Raw genomic sequence first — 23,387 nt, forward strand, 5'->3', positions numbered from 1 at the left:
TTAGAGTAATAGACTTGAGGACGCTCTATGGCTCACAGGACTGCTTACAAGGAACCTATATGGATGTCTCCTTATCGAGTTGTCTTTGGTAAGCCATGCCACCTTCTAGTGGAGATAAAGCACTGAGCCTACTGGGCTGTCAAGTCATGCAACTTCTCTCTTGATCAAGCTGGAGAGGAAAGGAAGCTGTAGTTGAACGAGTTAGACGAGATCCATCTGGAGGCAAATCAGAACTCTATGTTCTACAAGGAGAAGACCAAGAGATTCCATGGTAGCTCCATAGCTAGAAAGGAGTTTGTTGTTGGTCAGCAAGTTTTACTGTATAACTCTAGACTTGGACTCATGGGGGGTAAGTTGCGATCAAAGTGGATTGGTCCTTTTGTTGTCACTAATGTTTATCCTTATGATGCAATTGAAATCAAAAGCCAGTCCACCGATAAGAGCTTCAAAGTGAATGGGCATCGTCTGAAGCCATTTCTCAACAATCCTGCCTTGGTAGATACTGTTGTGGAGGAGACTTCCCTGCTTGACCCCACTGGTGTTTCACCATGATTCAGGGAGTTTTCTTTCTCCTTCTTTACTTTTATTGCACTTGTCCAGGTCTGTCTGCTATTGTTTCCTTTTTGTTAATTTGTGTTAATTAGTGTGATGTTTTTGTTTTCTGTTTGGGACACTCACTTCACTCTTGGAGGATGAGTTGTTGGTTATTCTGTGGACTGATATCCTTGCTTTCTCTTTGCATATCAAGTTGCTTTTGGAATTATTTTACCCTGTGTGAGAATTTGAGCCACTCTTTGTTCTTTGATTGTGTGATATATGCCTCTTGAATGCTTGCACAACGGTCTTGGTTTGACTCTTTCTGATGCTTTACTGATTCATATGCATATTGGGATATGATTAAGGCAATTTTGTTCTGTGAGCCTACAGCCAGATAGGCCTACCTTGAACTGTTTCCGTTGATACCCCTTTTTGAGCCTGTATACCCTTTCATTGTTCTACAGCTCATTACAAGCCCTTAGCCTGAGAAACCATGATTATTCCTACCTTAGGAATTTTGGGAGCTTTGGAATTGTTTTGAGAATAGGTGCTCAATTAAGTGTGGTCGCGCACAACAAGTGTGGTTGTGCGCGCACTTGTTATTGGTTCTTGGAATTGCTCATTTGTATACCCAGGTAAGATTTCAAAATTGTTGTTTCTCTACATGTTCTTTGTATAGAAAAAAAAAAGAAAAAGAGAGGAGAAAACAAAAAGAAAAGAACAGAAAAGAAAAGAAAACAAAGAAGGAGTTTGGGTTTGAGCATTGTTTGAGAACCATATTTGGAAGTGTTGGTGTTTGAGATTACTTTCATGCTTGATTGAGACTTATTCCCCATTGCTCCTCTATTTCCTTTGTGTATTAGCTACTTATCCATATGTTCCACACCTTGTCTTCAGCCCCATTACAACCTTGAAAAGTCCTTCTGATCTTGACCCGCATGTGTTTTTGGTTTGGTTGTTGGTTCTAGAGGCTCGCCAAGTTTGTTGATGTTTGTTTTTCAGGGGTGCTTTGAGAGTAAACATTAGCCTAGAGATTTGAGTGATACAATGCATATTTCGTGAGGTTATGTTGCTTTCAACTCTCTCTTTGAGCTGAACTGAATTGAGTACTTGACATGTTTTGAATTGCTTGGATGATGTTCATGGATACCTTGCAGCTTTGAATCCTTCTGTGTTGGAGAATGTAGAAGATGAAGTTGCGGCTTGGTGCATGGAAGGAGACCTAAAACTCGTGGTCACATCCACTCTGGCACTCATATTTACAAAATTGCCACTTTGCCACTCATAATTACAAAGATGCCACTCCTGGACCTCTAATGTTGGTCCATTCACTCAGATGACGTGGAAATGATGTGGAAATGATGTGGCAATGATGTGGTGACTCTCTACAACTGAATATTAATGTCCAAGCTCCAAAATTTGCTTCACCCAAATATCTAAAAATAATTAAAAATGAAAATTAGTCCAAATAATAGGAAATTAGTCCAAATTCAGAATAGTGGCCCAATAAAGCCCAACAGATGAAAAACACTCTAAAGATGAACAATTAAGCGCTGAACAACTGTCAAATGGGTACACAAGGGCTAGTGGAATGGAAGAAAATAATGACTCATCAACTGCCACGGCCCAATTTCTTCCAATTCAATCACGTGCACCACAATTTATCACACCAGCCAGATTTCAATTTGATTCCAGCATGGGTCGGGATCCTCGTTCCTTCACGTGTAGCCCCAAAATTATCCACGCGTGGCTTGCTCTGCCATCCGCACATCACACGCTTCTTCAAACTGTTTTCAACCTAATTGGGCCCGAGCCCAATCCTTCCAACCAGTCTCTCTTCACGAGAGAACGACGTGCTGCTAGGGTTCACGAGAGAAAACCCTCTCTTCCCCTCAAACTGAAAGGTGCATCCTCTGTTACGGTTAGGAGAATCTGTTAGGGTTTGCTTCTTCTCCCGCCGCGTTCCACCTTTAGGGTTGTCGCTCGCATTTCATTTCACTGCACCATTGTTGTTAGTCGTTTCCTTCTTCTGTTTGCTTTCTCACGGTTGTCATTCGATCTATAAAATGATAAGCCATTTCGTTGTAAACAAGTTTAGATGAATGTTAAATTTGGTTGAGAACACTCCCCTTTCGTCTTTGCTCAAACCCTAAACCCTAGATTAGGTTTTTACCTCTTCGGGTTGCCTCAAACCAGTGAAAAAAATAAAGAGATTCGAGTGCTAAACACCATCACCTGAGTATTCCACTGCGTTTTCCTCGCATACCGCGAGTTTCAATCAGTAGAACACTAATTTGAGAGATTTTGCCGGCGAGTACCGCGACGGAGCAGCCTCATCAAGTGGTATTCAGAGCCACTCGTTCTTTGACTACCGCGAGATAAGTGTCAATCTTCTTATCTCTATTTCTTCTTCATATGTTTGTTCGGTATTATTCTCGATTCCTTTGCGTTCTTCTGATTTTTGAATTTTTTTTCGTTGCTGCTCTGTTTTAATCAATGCTATGGTGTTTTTCGTGTTGAAATTGATTCCTTAATATTGTTCAAATTGCCTTGAATCAATATTGTGATGATGAACTGTCTAGATCTTTGATTCTACCGCTCAATGCATGTCAAGTATGTTTAATTTCAGATTTGATTACCTAGCTTTAAATTTTATAATCTCGTGTTTTGTCTTAGGTTTTGTTTAGTTCATTTTATATGTCGATAATTTCGTAGTAGTGTTGCCTAATTTGAGTATTGTTCATGGTTTTGTCCTTGCTTCAGTCCATGTTTTGTTTTCCATCATTAGTTTATGTTATTGTGTATGTTTTGGAGTTTTGAGATTGCTAGTAGATCAATCACAATTTTTCTGTAGTGCATATTGCCACTGATTCATGTTTTCTTCGTGCTATTGTCGTCCTAATCTTGAGTTTCTATTGCATATCTTGATGTTCTGCACTTTGCATCTGTTGGCCAAAGATTGCTGTGACCAAAGCATTTCATGCGCATTCCATCACAGTGTCATCTGATTCATATCAGCATTTATGTGTGGAACTACAAGCTTGGTCATGTGAAAGGATAGGCTAAAATCAGTGTTGTTTTTATGCTTGGCCAGTTAATCACATTTGGTGAAGTTTGACTAACATTTCACAATATCTACTTGCTGCTATCTCATAATTTTTTTTCCTGTGATTGGACTACGGTCTGATGATTTTACACTTGATTCACCTTGTTGTTTGGTTCATTTGTTCTGTCACAGACTCACTTTTCTGTTCTTCGGTCTTTTATTGATAAGTCACATTGTGTTGTTGATTCTGTGGTTGTGTCTATTGCTTTCCAGTGCCAGCAATTTGTTTTCCACTCTTTTCTAATGCTGGTTTATTTTTTTCAGTGTTTTCAATGTTTGCTATGTGCTGATCTGATACATTCTTGGGCTCTTTGAATCTGAATGGAAAAACTGCACATCGTGTCTATTCTGTGACAGCTTCATCACATTTTGTTGATCTGTAATTATTAGCCTAGAGTGTGTCTCTTATCATCTCACTACAGTTCCATATATCTGCCTTGTTTGTGCTGGACTTTCCTTTAATTTGCTTTCAATTCAGTATCTTGATTTAGTGATTCAGTTCGTGTTATTGAACTTACTACACTCTGTCAATACCCAATTTCGTCCGGATAACAATGATAGAAATAATAATAGAAAAAATTAATTAAAGTTCAATTGAGAAAAATAAATAAATAACTAATAAAATAAAAAAGGTAAAAAATAATAATAAATATATGTTTTAGTTTAAGAAAAAATAAATATCTATGTTTATTTTATTTTATTTTTATTATTATTGTTACTTATTTAGTTTATTTTATTTTTAATTTAATTTAATTTTGTTTTTGTTTTATTTATTTTGGCTTTTTATTTTTATTATTACTATTATTTTATTATTATATTATTTTTCTTTCTTTATTTATAGTTCTACTTTGTTTTACGTCTTTCATTCTAGTTTAATAAAAAAAAGGAAAAAAAAAAGAAAACAAATAAAAAACAACAAAAACAGAAAAAAAAAAAGAAAAAAGAGAAAGAAAGCTGAGGTAACGTAAGGTCTCTGTTATCAGTAGACCCATGCCTGCTATGCTATCATGATTTTTGTATTGGGAATGACCTGTAATAGCTAGCTGGCCATGGTCATGATGACTGAAGGAGCAGGAAGCAACATTTGCTCTCAACCTTATCCCACATCTCGAGATTTGAAGGTGCAGAGAAAAATGAACAAAACAAAAGAGAGAATTACTTAATAAAAATGGAGAGATTCATGAAGGGGGGTTTATGATTACAGAGGAGAAGGGAAGGCACCAGAAATCAGAAAGGGAGAGAATTAATCAAAATTGAAAACGGAAGCAATGCTGTTAATGCATTAAGTTTTATTTTCACGGTAAGTGTTCTTAACTCCTTCTTAGCTTCTGTTACCGTGACTTAATATTGATGTTCATGAATGTATGAATTGGAGCTTCTGTTATCGTGACTTGATATTGATGTTCATGAATGTATGAATTGGAGATGATTTGAGGTGAACATAGTTACATCTATTATTTATTTTGTTTATTCCCATCGCACCTGCGTAAAAACAATAAGGAACAGAGCACAAATTTTTTTTCTCTTACTTCTCCATTATCGAATAATGGCTACAATACAACACCATCATAAATGCCATAGAATTCCTATTTCTCGTCTTGTCTTCATTGCTCACCTGCGTAAACCGCATCCACAACGAACCCATTACACCTACATTCCCCTTCTTCAATCTTCTTCCAGCCACTAATGGACCTCCATCACCAAATAACATTTAGAGTCTTAATCCCTTTCTTCCACCCTCTGCCCGACCATCACGCCTCAACCACAAGAACAAAAACCCAATCCCTTTACATTCAATGCCATCGAAAATAGTAAAACCAAGAGACGAAAAAGAATCGCCGGTGGCATCGCCGGTGTCGAGTTGAAGCTTCAAACAGAGGTGGAGGTGCGACAGTTGGCCGTAGAGTTGGTGTCCCCAACGCGACGCAGATGGAGAAGGAGGCCTCGACGTCGATGAAACCACCAGTGAAGAGCAATGTCGACAGTGTTGCTCTAGTGGTGGTGGTCGCAGCACTGTCTCGAACCCGCTTGGAAAATAGAAGAAGAGATGTTGTTGACACGAGTGTATGAGCGCTTCGCAATGGAGTGAAGGGAGATGGCGTCGCCGGTGGCCTCCAGCGGTGGCGTGGTGGCATGGTGGCGTGACGTGGTGGAGTGGTGTAGTGGTGCGGCGGCTGCGGAAGAAAGAGGAACAAAAATAAAGCCTTTAGGGTTTCTGATCTCTTAAAAAAAATAATAATAAAAGGTTGGGTTTGTTCTGGCAGTCAGACCCATCTTTACTTCGCGCACCCCGTCCTTAATCCCTACACACCCCCATTTTTTTGTCTCCGTGCAACCCCTTGTTTCTTTATCTCGCACCCCTGTTTTAATTTTACTGTGAGTACCCTCTGATGTTTACTAATCTCGCACCCTTGTCACACTTGTTTCATGTTTTACTTCGTGCACCCCGTCTTTAATCCTTGCACACCCCATTTTTTGTCTTTGTGCACCCCTTTTTTCTTTATCTCGCACCCCTATTTTAATTTTACTATGATGTTTACTAACCTCACACCCCTGCCACACTTGTTTCATGTTTTACTTCGCGCACCACCATAACTAATAACCTTGCACCCCTGTTTTTGTTTATCTTGTTTTGGGCCTGTGTTTTATGTTTACTTCATGCACCTCACACATTCCTCATGCACCCTACTATTGTTGTTTTTTTCTTTCCCTTTTATCCTTTTTTTGTTATTAAATTTTCTTTTATCCTTTTTTTGTTATTATTTTTTTCTTCTCCAAAACAAAAGAGAAAACAAAAATATTTAAATTATAAAAATTACAAAGAAAAAATAGAAAAATCTAAAAAATGAAAAATGTTCTCTTTTGTTTTATTGTGTCTGTCCGGTCACCCGCACCGTGTGACACTCATTTTCAAAAATACAAGAAAAAAGTTTTCTTTCTCTTTTAGTATCTGTCCGACCGCTCGCGTTGTATGACACATATTATAAAGTAGTACAAAAACACCAAAAAATACAAAATTTTCAAAATATAAAAATATCAATATTTTCAAACAAAAAATGTCGTTTTTAAGAACTAAGTGATGCTTGATTCTCCATTGTGAGATACGTAGGAGCAAGGCCAGTCCTTGTCAAGTTCACCTCCAAAAAAATTAAATCTTCTTTTCCAAATAGTTTTCCAAATCGTTTTTCTTAAAGAACTACGTAACCCTGATTTCTCATTTTTAATGAGAATACGTAGGACCAAGGTCAATCCTTGCCGGGCCCGAAAATAAAAAAAAATATTTTTGTTTCTTTTAGTATTATTTGTCTTTTTTGATAGGGAAAATTAATGTTTTGAAAACCACATCAACTTTGCATGTTTAATTAAGGGTACCGCCCTTCGATAGGCGCTGTAGGGTGCTAACACATTCCCTCTGCGTAACCGACTCTCGAACCTAAAAATTTGGTTTTTCCGCAGACTTATCTTATTTTCATGGTTTTCCATAGTTTTCCAGAAATAAATATGGTGGCGACTCCAAATATCTTTGTAAACACGTTTTCTTTTTTGGTTCGCTGTCTCGTCGCGATTCTGGTTGCGACATACTCTCTATATCTAACTGAGTTATCTTGTGTTAGATTCTGTTTTGAATCCATGACTATGGTGTGATATTATGATGCATTGTCCGAGGCTTTACTTGGCAAATTATTCATATTTGTGTGCAGTTCGATGCATGTTTTGAATCCAATTGCATGTTTGGTATCCTTACTTGTTGCTTTGATGTAGTGTTCATTTTGGCCATATTAATTGTCTTCATTCAGCGTCAGTTTGTATTTGTTCTGCTGAATTGTTCTTTGAGCATGCTGTTTTCCTTGTTTGCATAAAGCTGGCTTGGTTGATATCTGATTTATGGTCCTAGTTATGCACTGTCCGAGTCTTGCTGTCTTGTGTGCTTTTCATCATTTTTTTCTTTTTTAAGTTGAATCATTTGAACTCTGTCATGTGCACTTGTTCACTGATTTGGCATTGGCAATTGCTACTGTTGTTAGCTGTTGTTTAAGATATTTGAGAATTAAAAGGAAAGAAAGAAAGTGAAAAAGAATGTATGATGAGAAAAAGCATATGAAAGAGAATGAAACAGTCTTGATTTAATTTGAAAACCTTATTTGTTACAACAAAATACAAGTTGTCTTGCATAGTTCACAAAATTAGTACTGCTCTTTTCAATATCAATTGCATATGCTCTTGATTCAACTTATTTTGAGTCTTTGTTTGAGTTTGGTTTTATTCATCTTATTCTAGACCAATTCCTTAGGTTCCTTTTGTGTGCCTTCTTTATTTGTTAGCTTGTTTTCTTGATTGTGTTTGATGGCTCTCCTTTGAGTTTGTCTATTACATCCATCACTTGATGTAGTCCAGTTTTAACTTTGAACTTTATTGATTTTCTGACTTGCTATTCTTAAGTGGCAGCGCTTGTTTTTCCTGGATTTCTTTGCTCTGGACACTCACTTTTGTTTGGCAACCCTTGTAGGTGCAATTTTATCTTGAAGGTGGAGCTGTTGTGAGTGACTCAACTATGAGAGTACACTGCCGAGAGGAAACAGGATTGAGTGGGACTTGAGGGCACCACAATGATGTTGGAAGGAGTGCAACCACGAGAGGATTCAAAGGAGTTAGCTGGGACAAATTTCAAACATTGGCCCGAGAGCTTGAGAGCAAACTGCATCATTCTTTTATTTTGTGATTTCTGTTTTGGATGTCACGGTTTTTGAGTTGTTATTTGTATTATTTCAGTTTTCTTCTTTCATTTAGCTTAGGTAGGAAAATGCTTTAGAGCAATCCCATCCTTGGCAAAGTTTGTAATAGTTTTAATGTGTTTAGTGTGAGGTTCAAAGGGTTCCAAAGGCCACTTGTATCTTCACTTAGAATTTAATTTTTTCGTCTCATTTACGTTTTCAATTTTTATGTTTTCAGTCTTCATGTTTTAAATGTCCAGGTTCTGTTGTGTGTGCTTCACTTTCTGTTTTAGGTCCCATGATATCTAGGTGCCATGCGTTTCACATCTAGCTGACCTTCTTTTGGTCTTTAGATTTCACTTTGTTCACACACTTTGACAAATTGTTTTTCACACAATCTGCTTTCCCTTTGAATTTTTAATAAAAAAAATTTTGTGAAAGAAATTTAGAGATCTCTGATTAGGAAAGGCTTGGTTTCTAAGCTTGTCCATGAGACTCACCTCCCTTTCCTGGGAGTATCTCTAGAAATCTTTTCCATTAATTTCTCTTTTGAAATTCTTCAAGTTCTTTGTGAAAAATTTGTTTGGATACAAGTGTTTAAAAAAAAACTGTTTGCAAAATAAGGTTTTCTTCTTCTAGCCGTGTGCATTTAGATAGGCATAACATTGTGTAATTAGATAAGTATAATAGTGTGCATGTAGGTAGGCGTAATAGTAATGAGTTGCATCATACCATTCATAGTGATATTCCATTCTTTGGGGAAGATATAGGACCAATATCATTTAGAGATTGGATATGGGATACAGAGAAATTGGTGCAACCATTGTTTCGTAAGTATAGTCAATTAGACATTCTTAGGCATGTTACTTCTAGGTTTGTAGGCGTGCATCCGAGTGGTGGCAAAAGAGACAGTCTAGAGTGCAAAAGGAGAGAGAATCATGCATTAATACATTTTATGAATTGAAAGCATGCATGTGGAAACATTTCATTCCCCCTTCATTTAGGATAACTAGAGAGCAACAAGTTAAGATAGAAAACTTCATTTACATAAGGGATGCTTTCATATAAAGAGATTTTAAGCATAATTTGGACTTGCTCTTGAGTGAACAAAGAGATAGAGAAAAACAAAAGCGAGCATGGGAGCTTAAGTGAAAAGTTTCGAGAGCTTGATATGCAAAGAGTAAAAGAAAAGCTCGAAAAGCTTCGTGAAGAGGAAAAGAAAAGAAAGCAAGAGGAGTATAAGAAAATTGAGAAGAAGAAAAGAGATGAGGAAGAAAAGGCAAAAGAGGAGAGTCTAAGTAAAGTCAAAGAAGAGAATGAGAGAAAAGAATTTGAAGCAAGAGCGAAAATAAGACAAGAGAGTGAGCTTGAAATCCAATCACAAGTGGTAGAGTTAAAGAGTATTTCAAAACAAAAAAGGAACTCAGTGTTAAGGATTTGGTGATAATTCCTTCATCAATTCCTTACATGAAGATTCAAGTTTCAAAGGGAGTTTTTCCATCTTTAAACTCTTCTCACTTTTTCATTAAATCTTTTTGTTTTGTTTCCTTCTCAAACTTTTTGTTCTTCATCTCATTCACTTATTTCATCCTCCTCAACATTTTGTGCCAAACTACACTTTGACTATAAAACTCTTTTCACAAATGATCTAAGTCAAGGTGTAAAACACTGTGAAGTGGGCATGATATCACCTTATTCCATTTTTAAAAGCCATTTTCACACATTTCTCAAGCAATTATACTGCATGGTCATTATGAATTTAATACAATTTTATTTGATGACTATTGCAAATATGTGTTTGATCCAGGTGGACCATTCAATTTGGTTGTTGTGAGCCTTTCATAACCCTTTTGATCTGAGGACAGATCCTCTTCAAGAGGGAGGGGATGATGTGACCCCATCAAAGCTTATAGCATTGGGTCAATGCCCATGTCCGTTTCTTTTAATTCTTATATTTTTTTTTGTAATTAAATAAAAGTTGTTATAACTGGGTTTGTTTTGCTAATTGTAGCATATTTTTCCAAGCTTCCAATTATTGAAGTCTTTGGCATTGGGCTTGCGACCCAAATCTTCTCATACTAATGCTTCCAATTAGCTTCCTCTGTTGGGCCATAATGTTGGAACTGCCACGACCCAATTTCTTCCAGTTCAATCACTTACACCACCATTTATCACACCAACCAGATTTCAATTTGATTCCAGCATGGGTCGGGATCCTCGTTCCTTCACGTGCAGCACAAAAATTATCCACGCGTGGCTTGCTCTTCCATCTGCACATAACACGCTTCTTCAAACTGTTTTCAACCTAATTGGACCCGAGCCCAATCCTTCCAACTAGCCTCTCTTCATGAGAGAATGGCGTGCTGCTACAGTTCACGAGAGAAAACCCTATCTTCCCCTCAAACTAAAAAGTCCATCCTCTGTTAGGGTTTGCTTTTTCTCTCGCACGCGTTCCACCTTTAGGGTTGTCGCTCGCGTTTCATTTCACGACACCATTGTCGTTTGCCGTTTCCTTCTTCTGTTTTCTTTCTCACAGTTGCCATTCGATCTATAAAATGGCAAGTCATTTCGTTGTAAACAAGCTGAGATAAATGTTAAATTTGGTTGAGAACACCCCCTTTCGTCTGTGCTCAAACCCTAAACCCTAGATTAGGTTTTTACCTCTTTGGGTTGGCCCAAACCAGTGAGAAACTAGAGAGATTCGAGTGCTAAACACCATAACCTGAGTATTCCGCTGCATTTTCCTCGCATACCGCGAGTTTCAATCAGTAGAACACTGATTCGAGAGGTTTTCCGGCGAGTACCGCGACAGAGTAACCTCATCAGCTTGGTATCAGTATTACACCATCTTCATGAATTCTTGATCATAACTTTTGATAAGCAATGAAGCACAACTGCAAAATGCTCCAAGAACCCTTCATCAATCTTTTTCTCAAATCTTTTGCTTTAGAAAACGTAACCCAAAACTGATGCAATGATATGTTTTTAGAGTAAAGTAGTTTTCAGATGTATTTAATTGATTAGGATATCTATCTAATCAATTATATTACTGATAGTGCTAAAGTCTATATTCTAGACTTAATCTAATTGACTAGATTAATATCCTAATCAATTAGCGTGACAACATATTTAATTATCACACACCTGACATAGCCTAATAAATATAATTAACATTCTAATCAGGTAGTGTGACAATTTTAGCACTTTAGCTTGACCCATATTATCCTATTAAAATCCATCTATCCTAGGCAATCATTTTCTGTGGACATAATCAAAAACAACATAAATTCTCCTTGAAAAATAGTAACAACATATTGTATGTATTTTGTGTAGTTATTTTTCTTAGATATAAAAATGTGAATAAATAATTTTTTTTTTGCAATGAAAGCAATCAAGACATTAAAAAATTATAATACAAAATTTTAAAAAGGTGTAAATGTAAAATATTGAAGAACGAAGTTCTAATGATTTCGTGATTAATTAAAAATGTTAAAGTAATATTCTTAACCACTAAAATAGAATTAAATTAAGTAACAAATAAAAGCTGGATTGATAAATTCAGAATTTAATTAAACGAACATGAATAAGCAAATAATTTATTGATGATAATGACATATTCTAGAAATACAACATATTCTAGAAATACATATGATTCATTATGTTAAATTGAGTTTCGAAGGTTAGGATTGTTGAGAAAATGTTTTTGTTATGTATGTTAGAGTTGGACAATTCGACCATTTCTATGAGCGACTTTTTTCTCAAATATATCTTTCAATTTTAATTTTTGATGGTTTGGGAAGATATTTGAATTTTCTTTTTGTTAAACGATACAATATACCTCACTAGATGAGACTTGATGGATATTATCCGGTCACAAATCATGGCTAAAAGATAAAATAAAATAATTCAAAGTTTCATAGAAGAAGACTCTAAATTTAAAGATTACAATACAAATATTTTCTTCATTATTCTTAATCTTATAAATAAATCTATAAAAATATTTATTCCTTGTAAATCAATAATCACATCTATAGTGTAACATCCCAATTTTAGCAGCTTAAAATAAAAATAGGGAGTTTCATCATGGTCCCAAAACAGATAATCCAGTGTACACAATATATTAATACAGTCTTACAAAAAAAATATGACTATAAAAATATATCACTTATACACTTCAACTAAACTAATAAACTCTATACTTAAACTGACCACTGCTAAACCTCCCACTGGAAACCTCCTCCTCTACACATAAATGATGGCTCTTCATCCTCTAGAAGCGCCTTTGACACTTTAACAACATCTGCTCCCACCGAATAGGTGATCATCGCAAAAGGAAACATACAACATGAGACAGACACATAGAAGCAAGGGTAAGCTAATATGATTAAAGGAATCATACAATTCAATTATAAACAGAAATCATGCAATCTTTCTCATTTTCACCAGAATCACATAAGCCACCACAAAGGCAATGCAGATATATTACTTTAGACTCGATATCCGGATTATGTAAGCGACATTGGATCTCTGGGTGGCTTGCACTTGTGAAGGTTCCCAAACTCTGCAGAATTTGGACACAAGGGGTTATCACCCAACCACTCACAGGGTAAGTCCCCTTCGCGTCTAAGACTTGATCAAGTCCAAAGACTAGGACCTCCTGCTACTCCTCATGACATAATCCATTCTGCTCGATCTAAGCGTGAATGATTATTGGAGTTTCAGGATACCAACCCATACGGAGTCCTCACGTCCTTACACACACTAACATACTCTTTTGAATTTCCCTTGAAATTCTAATTCAACCACTTCTTCTCATATTCCAACTTCATGAAATTTCACCACACATATTACCAATCATAACAATTCATGCATATCATAACTAAGTTCACATTTTAATATTTAAACATAGCTTCATCCATTCGAACAAGAAAGTAACACTCAACTGCAGAGGTTCTCGCCCAAGCTGGAAGGTCTCGCCCAGGCAAAAGGGGCTCTCCCGCTTAGGCGAGTCATTCTCGCTGAGCATTGTCGCCTGAGCGAGGTTCAAAACAGAGAAAAACCCAAACTCTGGGCGAATTCTCGCTCAGGCTAAGTTGTCTCGCTTAGACGAGAGTGACTCTCGCTCAAGCGAGACTAGCTCGCCTAGGCGAGATCTCGCACAGAGACAGGGGATGAGTTTCTGGTGTTTTCACTCAGGCGAGAGCTGCTCGCTTAGGCGAAAATACCAGATTCCCAATCTGTTCTCATATGCAACAGTCCAGAAATCTATCACAATCCAATCATACACTCAATTACACATTTAAAGCACTCATACAACACTCAATCATGCAATTCAAAGTCATCAAAATGATTTCTATACGAAATTCAAGCAAAACAGTTAGCTTCCCTTACCTGTTATCCTGTTTAGACATCTTTATAAACGTCAACGCCTTAAAAATATCAACACCTCTAACTCCACAGGATGCTCTACCGACACATAGAAACATCACAAGAACGATCAAGACATACCGTTATGATCACTGATCAACAGAGACTCATCCTGATGATTAAAACGTCGCATGCAAGCGGAAAATGGCTCGCATGCAACAGAAAACAAAAAAAGAGAGCAAAAACTCAACTTACACGAACGGAGAAACTGATCGGTCCAATTTGAAGAGCTTGCCGAGAGGATCAATCCTATGGTTTCGATTCTTCAATCAGACGACCAGAGAGATAGAACCTCTAGAGAGAAGTCAAAAGACTCTAGAAAAGTGGTTTCTAGAGAGATGGTGTGTTTTAAAATAATGAATCTCGTTTATAACAATTCTATTTATACTAAAACCTTTTAATATTAAAATAATCGAGTCTCACTATTTTTAAACCACTATCACTTTTAAAACGTTATTTTCTAGGGTCTTACATATAGAAAGTACGTTTTACATTGGTTATTTATAACATATTTCATTGGTTCTTTAACCGATGTAGATATCTTTAATGTAAAAAAATGTCAAACATCTTAAATTAATTATTTGCATAAAAATATAATTATAACATCAGTTAAAATAATAAATTGAGGTATAAAATTTGTTATATTGAGATAACTTGTCACCCAAAGCCAATATAACATTTATTTTTGTGATAACCAATGTTGTATATCCTTCTAGTGAAAGATAGCAAGAGTTTCTTGGACATAATTTCAGTGTTTGGACCGAACCGTACATTCTATTGTCTTTACCTTTACTTTATTAATAGGGTTAAGTATGTTTTTAGTCCCTGAACTTTGACCCAAAATTGAAATTCGTCCTTGGTCAAAACTTTGATAAATTTTGGTCCTTAAACTTTAAAAAATGAATGAATATAGTCATTTTAACTCAATTTTGTTAACTTTTGTTTAGATTTTGAATGCATTTTCTGTAAATATTGAGTCGAGAATATGTCAAACGGCATAAACAACTTCAATATTAACATGAAATACATTCGACATGTTGAAAAAAGTCAACGTAATTGAGTTAAAAAGACTATATTCATTCATTTTAAAGTTTAGGGACCAAAATTTATCAAAGTTTCGACCAGGAACGAATTCCAATTTTTGACCAAAGTTCAGGAACTAAAAACATACTTAACCCTTATTATTAATATGATTATTACGTAAAATGATTTTAAAATATCTACGATTCCTATTTATCCTCCCTTCTAAAACCACTTTTCACCAACATACAACACTTCCTCAAGTTTAAAACTTAGCTGTTACACAATTCACTTTGGATGAGACTGTACCACAGACATTTCGCAAGACACCCAAGAAACAAACCAAGATTACACAAAACCAATAAAGTATAAATAAAGATAGAAAAAATCCATTACATAAGAAACAAATTATACAACAAGATGTAAGTACGGAGTTAGAGACAAAATTTCAACAATTAAAGATGTAATTAAGTGAATTAGTTTTTGTTTATTTATGGGTGAATGTGAATTAAGTGACAAACTGTATATTGAATTGATGAATTTGTTATTATAATGTCATGTGTGTTGCAGTGAAGAATAAACAAAGTCATTACTAAAAGAATAAAGATTATAACTGTAAGAAAACAACAGTCATGACATATTCTCAGAGCACAAGGATGAAATTACATACGTTATTAATAATTAGTTTAATTACTCTCTTTGTTTTGTTTAAAAATGTCAATCCAATGTTTTTTTCACTTTCAATTTATTTTTGATTTAAAAAAAATGATTAATTTAATTATTTTTATTATTATTTTTTTAAATTTACCAAATTTTTCTTTATCAAAATTAACACTAGGATTATATTAACTATATGAACAAAACAAACTATTTTATTAACAACTTCAATTTTGATAAAATATTCTTAATCTTGTTCAAGACATTTAATATAAAAGATAAAATTGTGTGAATTTTTCAAAAATGAAAATTAAATTAAGACTAAAAAAATGAAAGACTATTTTTTTAATAAGTTTTAAATCCATGTAGCAGTATGTTTACATTATTTTTTTCTATCTACTAAGTTACATTTAATTACAAAAGTAACGATGTACAATTTTTATTTATAAAAAAATGTTAAAATAGAACACGGCTTTATATTTAATATATTTAATTATATTGTAGATAAAGATTCTTATACGGTTTCGTCCTCACATGTCAAAGAACCGAGAAAAACACGTAGATCACTCATCTATATCATATCCATTTTTCAGCCTGAAATAATGTTAAACCAAGGAATTGTGAAACAACCACTAAAATCATCTCTATATTACTTACTACTTCATCATTGGTTGAGTATGAACATCGACTTTTCGACTCTGCTCAAAATCAAAGAAAAAATGGTTCAGAAATATAAAATTGAAACTTAACGTAAAATGTGTAAAGTTCCATATTGTAGAAACTAAATCAAAAAATTATTTTACCTTAGATTTCAGTACCTCCTCCTTAGAGTTCTACGTGTCTGACCTCGTCGGTGTTCATAAGAAAAATCAAGCTGGGGAATGATCTTGTGAAGCATCTCATCCACATGTTTGGAATACCAAAAGCTCCATCTCTTCCAGAAAAGAAGAGGGAGAATGAAAACTCCAAAGCCAAAAATAAATCCCAACTCTGCGCTTAATAAACTCCAATCAATTGAGCTCTTAGAATGAGATTGAGGTGTTTCAGGAGTTGGCATTCCAATATTGCTGCAATTACGGGTCAGTGGAGGCCCACATAACTTTTCATTTCCTTCAAAGGAATCTCCATCAAATGTCTGAATTTGGGTTCCCTTTGGAATTTCACCCACCAGGTCATTGTTCGAGAGATTCAGATATGCAAGAAAATTTAGACTAGCAAGCTCTCTAGGGATTTCTCCACTTAAAGAATTGTTTGACAAGTCTAAGCATTCAAGATTCTTTAGATTTTGAATAGATGATGGGATATGACCTGAGAGGGCATTATCTGATAAGTTAAGAGCAATCATTGCCCTGAACTGCATAAGGTGGCTTTTTTTTTTTTATTTTGGGTCCATTTAAATCGTAATTTGTAAAAATGGGTCTACCGATTTTTTTTTTTTTCGAAAACGCAAAATCGTACTTTAAGATGCTGGTTTCTGTTTAATATAAAAAGTAAAGTCATTGTCGTTCAGATCGACTTCACTTTTAATCTTTTCTTATATTTTTTATCATTAAAATTTATTATGATTTAAAATTCTTTTAACGAAGAGCGATGAATTTAAAGTTACATCATAAATATTAACAGAAAGTGCAAGAAAATAAGGGTACCGTTACTAAAATAAATAAACAATGAATTGGAGCATTTATTTGTGAAGCTGAGAAGTTGCCACGAGAAAGGATAAAAAAAGAACCAAAACATGGCCTCCACGCATCCACTGGATGAGCCTGAAACCAGTTTCCATTCTCACCATCAGTCTGCAACAGCTCTTACCATCACTCTACAACAGCGTTAAAAAAACTATATAAAAAACTAACTAAAAGTAAAGTCGTTGAGCACAACGACGACTTAACCTTTTTATGTGAATAGAAATCGATATCTCGTAACATGGTTTTGCTTTTTCTAAAAAAAAAAAAGAAATTAGTAGGGTGGAGGACGACTTCATTTGAGAGATCGTCTTCTATCCTAACGACTTAATTTAATTTTGTAATGGACCTACTTTTACAAATTTCAATTTAAATGAACCCTGGTCAAGAACAGAGAAGTATATTTTTACAACTTTTACTGCGATATTTTTGTCTAAGTGTGATAATAAATCCTTAAAATTCTTGGGATCATAGTTATCAACGATACCAATGAATAAGTGGCCAAATTCAGGTCCGACATTAACATTATCTCGCATCATTGCTTTCCAACTGTTTAATAGGGCTCCTGGTATTGCACCATTGAAATTATTAGAGGCTACATCAACAATATGGAGCATTTCCCAATCACCACTGGTTCTTGAGCATCCAATTGACTCGTGAAGTTTGTTTAACCGTAAATCCAAGATTCGTAAGGTAGAAATATACTTAAGAAACAAGGAAATTTGTCTGTTAATATATTTCTTCGAAGGTTTAGGACTTGTAGTTTCTGGCAATAAGCTAAAGATCTTGGGATGGTACCCTCCAAGAGATTGTCATTTAGGTCCAATAGCTGTATCGTACATGTAGTTGGCAGAGTATCAGGAATAAATCCATGAAGTTTGTTTCCACCAAAGTTTAACACCCGAAGAGTCAACACAGCAAAAAACTTGGGAATCGTTCCAACGAAGTTATTGCGAGAAAGATCCAACAGAAGAAGACTTGAAGCATTGAGAAAGGATTCAGGGATTTGTCCCTGAAAACTGTTGTTTGAAAGAGACAACACTCTTACGAAAGGGAGACGATTTCCAATGTCCGCTGGAATGACCGAGTTAAATCTATTGTTTGAGTAGTCCAAATGAATTACAAACGTTGGAAGGAAAGGAAATGGCCCTTGTAGTTGGTTGGAACTAAGATCAAGAAGCAGCAGGTTTGAACTAAAATTCCATACACTTCCTTCGAATTTCGTTAGGAAATTTTTGGACAGGGTCAAGTGAACAACATATTCAAGTTGCCAAATCCAGTAAGGTATTGTTCCTTGAATCTCGTTGTCAGCAAGGTCAAGATATAGTAATGCTGATTGACTTTTTACAAAACTAGGGATTCCTCTCAACTTGCAAGATGCCAACATTATATTTCTTAGAGCAGGAAAGGGTGACGGATCACGATCATATCTAGAGTATATATCAACTGACAAATTGTTATGCAATAGGCATAAAGTAATTAGATTACTCAACTTTCCTGTGAAGCTTGTCTGGCTAAGATTCAAGTCGCGAAGAGAACCACGTGGTTGGAAGTTTGGCAAAGAACCCATAAGGTCTTGATTGTCTGAGATGTCAAGGACCTCTAATGATGGAATGAGGAAGATATCTTTCGGAAAAGAACCATTCAAGCCACAACTTCTGAGTTGTAGAATGATTAGATTGGACAAATTTGTTAAAGAATCTGGCACGGAGCTAGACATGTTGTTGTAGCTTAATTTTAGAACAGTGAGAGACATAAGCTTAGCCAGGGAAGCATGAATAGGTCCAGAGATATTGCATGATGACATGCTTAGAACACGTAAGTTGTGCAATGAAGATAAAGCCTGAAACCATTCTTGTCCTTTGGCAGATATTGCTATACCATCTAGATATAACTCTGATTTCTGTAAGATTTTGCGAAAACATTGCTATATTTGGCTTGCCGAGTTTCAAGTTATGAGGTGAAGAAATTGAAGACAAGTCAAGAGTAACTAACCTTCTGAGATGAAAAATCTCAGGCGGAATCTGCCCCTCGAAGCCAGCATTTGAAAAATTCAAATACCTCAAATTATTCAATTTGCATAGTTCATCAGGAATCACTGAATTGAAGTTGTTGAAAGCCAAATTCAAGCTTTGAAGATATTGAAGGCCAAAAAGAACGGATGAATTAAGAAGTCCACCTTAGATAGACTCTCCACTGAGATCAAGGGATATAACACGACCTTCTTTGCATGTTACCTCATGCCAATGACAACAATCTTCGCTTTGATTCCAAAGAGTGAGTTTTTTGGATATTGTAGGGTTGAATATTAGGTTATTTTTGAAATGGAGTAACGTGGAACACTCGTCGCCAAGCAAATAGGCATTGGCTGGAAAGACGTTGGCATTGTGGTTTATGGAGAGAAATGGTATAAGAAAAAAGCACAGTGGTGTGTGTCCTCTCATAGTGTAATTTTAGAAGTGTGTGCTGAGAGATATTTCTCATTTGAAAAATCTATCTCTCTTTTATAGACTACAAAAAGATGTAGCATTCATAGTCTCCCGCGTGTCTATCACGCAATTAAGTCACTTTGGAAGTAAAAGTCATTTCTACCGACTTATAATATTGTAATACTAATTTTTGAAAGCCACGTAATTTTATATTAATAATTTAATTAGTTATATGATCGAAAATATATTGAAAACTGATATCGAGTATATTCTGCAAAAATCATCACAACTAGTTCTTCTCAGGTGTTCTTACCTTAAAGTTGAGATGTCGTAGTTTCCTTACAACATGAAAGGGAGAGTATTTGCTAAGACACTCCAACTTTCAAGTTAGTCAAATGTATCAAATGGTAATAAGTGATGTAACAATGTAACTTAATTAATTTATCCCGTGCAATATGCTATTTATATATTGTGTTTATGGACTTTTTACCTGGATGGGCTTGGTCCACGTAGATAACCATTTTGATTAACTTTTCCTAATACTTTGCTAGTATGCTTTAGTCCTTACTTTAACTTAATCATAGCTTACCATTGTTATTTTGTTCCGACATAATGTCATTTTGACCAAGTATATATAGGTCGAGAACATATCGGACTTAGGTGGCCGAGATGTTCTTGAGTACGTATAGTACACTAGCCCCCAGGCTTGTACATGCTATGTATTCGACTTTTCAAGCTACCACTATGATATCAATTTCGGTTTGGTATATATGTGCAATGAAAATTTGTATTTCTTTTGTAATCTCGCCCTATAGGTACCGTAGACTTTAAATATTGAGAAGTGCAGAGACAAAAATGCTTGATTGATGGGTGTCAAGTCTTGTAGAGATTGATGTGACATTATGAAGTCCAACAGTTATGACACCTGGTCGTTAGATCTAAAAAGATTTTACTGTTGAGATCAGAAAGATGGAAGTCGAAGAGGCACCATGAATTTGCTATAAATAGGAGATGCATTTGTCTCATTTGAGTACCTTGCTCCCTATATCTTCCTTCTATTGCAGATATCTCCCAAAGATTTCCAATGCCTAGTGCCAATAAGTATAAGGTATGTCTTGTAGTGATTCAAACATCATTAGTGCATTTTTGACTTTTGAAATCACCTTATAAAGTAAAGGAAGCATATAAAAAGATGGTGGTATTTTTGGATCTTTTGCAAACATTTACGCTTCGGTTGTTGAGGAACCGCAACCTATACAATCGTTATGCTTTGGTTACTAAAGAAAAAAAGCCTAAATGTTTACAAAAATCCAAAAATTACCACTGAACGTATGGTCTTTCAAAAATTTTGCATACTTTTAGGGTTCAATTGTTGGGGAACCACAACCTATATAGCCTTTATGCTTTGGCTACTTAAAAATCGAAGTCTAAAAGTTCTCTAAAATTTCAAAATTGCCACTGAGCACAAGTCTTTCGAAATTTTGGCGTACTTTTAGGCTTCAGTTGTTAGGGAACCACAGCCTATACAACCTTTATGCTTTAGGTACTTACATACCAAAGGCCAAAATGTCACTAAAATTTCAAAATTGCCACCGAGCACATAGTTTAAGGCTTCGATTATTAGTTTCGCGAAAGCCTGCACTACGAAGTTCATCTTTGTAGTTTCGCGAAAGCTTCTATGTAAACTTCGTAGCCATCTTCTTTTTCTTTTCCTCAATTTCCATTCTTTGTCTCCATTCTTCTCCTCCATTTTCATTCTTATCCTAAAGAATGCGAACGTCGTCATCTCCTTCATCTCCATTTTTCATTTTTTGTTCTTCCATTCAAGGGTCTTCATTCGTTTTTCATCATTGTTTAGTACAAAACATTTGCAACCAAATATTTAGAAATGCGAGATATTTAGTTTTCTTCCTTTAAAGAGTTCATAGAGTGTTAATTTCAAAATAGGTTTTACCAAAACTGTATTTAGTACATATCATGCAACAGTTACTGCATCAGCCCAAAAATACTTTGGTAAGTCATTCTCATTTAACATTATTCTTGCTACCTCTTCCAAAGATATGCTTTTCCTCTCTACAACACCATTTTGTTGTGGTATTTTAGAAGCTGAAAAATTGTGTGAAATACCATTTTCTTCACAAAAAGTTTCAAAAGCTTCATTTTGAAATTCACCCCATGATCACTTCTAATAAATTTGATTTTTAAATGTTTTTCATTTTGTATAATATTGACAAATTTCTTAAAGACCTTGAATGTATTATTTTTAGCTGAGATAAAGAATGTCCAAGTAAACCTTGAAAAGTCACCAACCAAAACTAAAGCATAGTAATTTCAAACAATGCTCCTATTTTTAGATGGTTTAAACAAATCAATATATATATAAACTTAAGTTGTTGGCAACTCCACTTTTTTCTTCCAATTTTTATTTGAGTTTAAACACTAGGCAGTCTGATGTGGCCATTTTTAATACATTTGTAGCATGCTAGTGTGGTAGGTTGGTCTTTTTTCTTGGAGAATCTTCTATTGCCTTCAGATTTCGCATTAGCTTTATATTCGTATTTCGAAAATTTTGAAAACCTTGTTACCATTAAATTTAGTGTCTTGCTATCAGAGTTTCCATTATCTTGATCTCCTATGATTTCATCTTTGTTTGTATTTGCTTTGTTGGAAAATTTTGCATCAACTTTTAATGCAATACCACCAATGCAGTGAGGGCTTTTAGAATCGAGGCATATTGGGGCGAGGCCAAAAGGCAAAGGCACCCCCTTTTGGCCTCGGTTATCACCCGAGGCCATAAAGGCCTTTTTAGCCTCGCTTGCAGAGGGACCGAAGCCATAGAGGCTCTTTTCTGCCTCGGGTCTGGGAAAACCGAAGCCATAAGTGTTCAATATTTTTTTTTAAATAAAAAATTTCGCATGGCCTTTCGCCTCGGTTATGGTATGAACCGAGGCCATATACCCACTTTTTGCTTCGGTCTTGGTAAGAACTAAGGCTTATTCTGCTGTTTTTTTTTAAATAATTTTTTTGTTTTATTGTGATTCCTACATTTAAACTTGCATATTTTTCACAGAATAGCACAAACTAGAACAAAATATTTTCTCAAACATCCACAATCCAAAAACATTTAAAAGATAGTTGGAATATTCACAATCCAAATACATATGTCCTAATCAATACTATTGTACATTTGAATTATGAATTTTGCACATGCTATCCTACCAACGTTTATGGACTTTGCGAGAATTGGCACAGGACGCTTGAATGTTTGCAAAATAAGACATTAACATTAACTTAAGTTAGTATATAGAAAGAGAACTTTAGTATACCAAACTTCAGTATATTGCAAAGTAATTTTTTTAATTCAAATATATATTATCGTTTCCCAATTAGTTGTAATATGAGCATGCACAATGGTTGTCATCCATTGCATTATACAGTAACTGCACTCATATGAACTAGTTTGTCTATTACACTACATTATATCAAAAACATTAAAATTAATTAAGGTAGAATATCAAATCAAACAATTGTAAATATATGGATAGAAATATCAAACCAGGAGGGAGCACCATGCAAGACATTTTGTCTTAGTCATTGATCTCCCTAACAACATGTTATGTCCAATAATTGAACTATGATAAAGGGAATAATTTAGGATACTTTTATATAACATGTCATATTCATAAGATTGAGATTGAGGTTTCTTACCAATCTATCACTTGTCTAAGATGGTTGGGGGGAGGGCGATGCAAAGAGCAAAACCACACAACAAGGTTCTCCCTTAGGGAAACCATAAGTAATTGCCAATGATGTCTGA

General features: G+C 35.2%; 1 pseudogene; it reads right to left on the reverse strand.

Annotated features, from left to right (window-relative positions):
• Window positions 1-15,984: 15,984 nt before the first annotated feature.
• Window positions 15,985-22,365, reverse strand: LOC114165197 (annotated as a pseudogene).
• Between the last annotated feature and the right edge of the window lie 1,022 nt (window positions 22,366-23,387).

The sequence above is a fragment of the Vigna unguiculata genome, chromosome 10 (genome assembly GCF_004118075.2).
Source record: "Vigna unguiculata cultivar IT97K-499-35 chromosome 10, ASM411807v1, whole genome shotgun sequence".
NCBI lineage: Eukaryota > Viridiplantae > Streptophyta > Magnoliopsida > Fabales > Fabaceae > Vigna > Vigna unguiculata.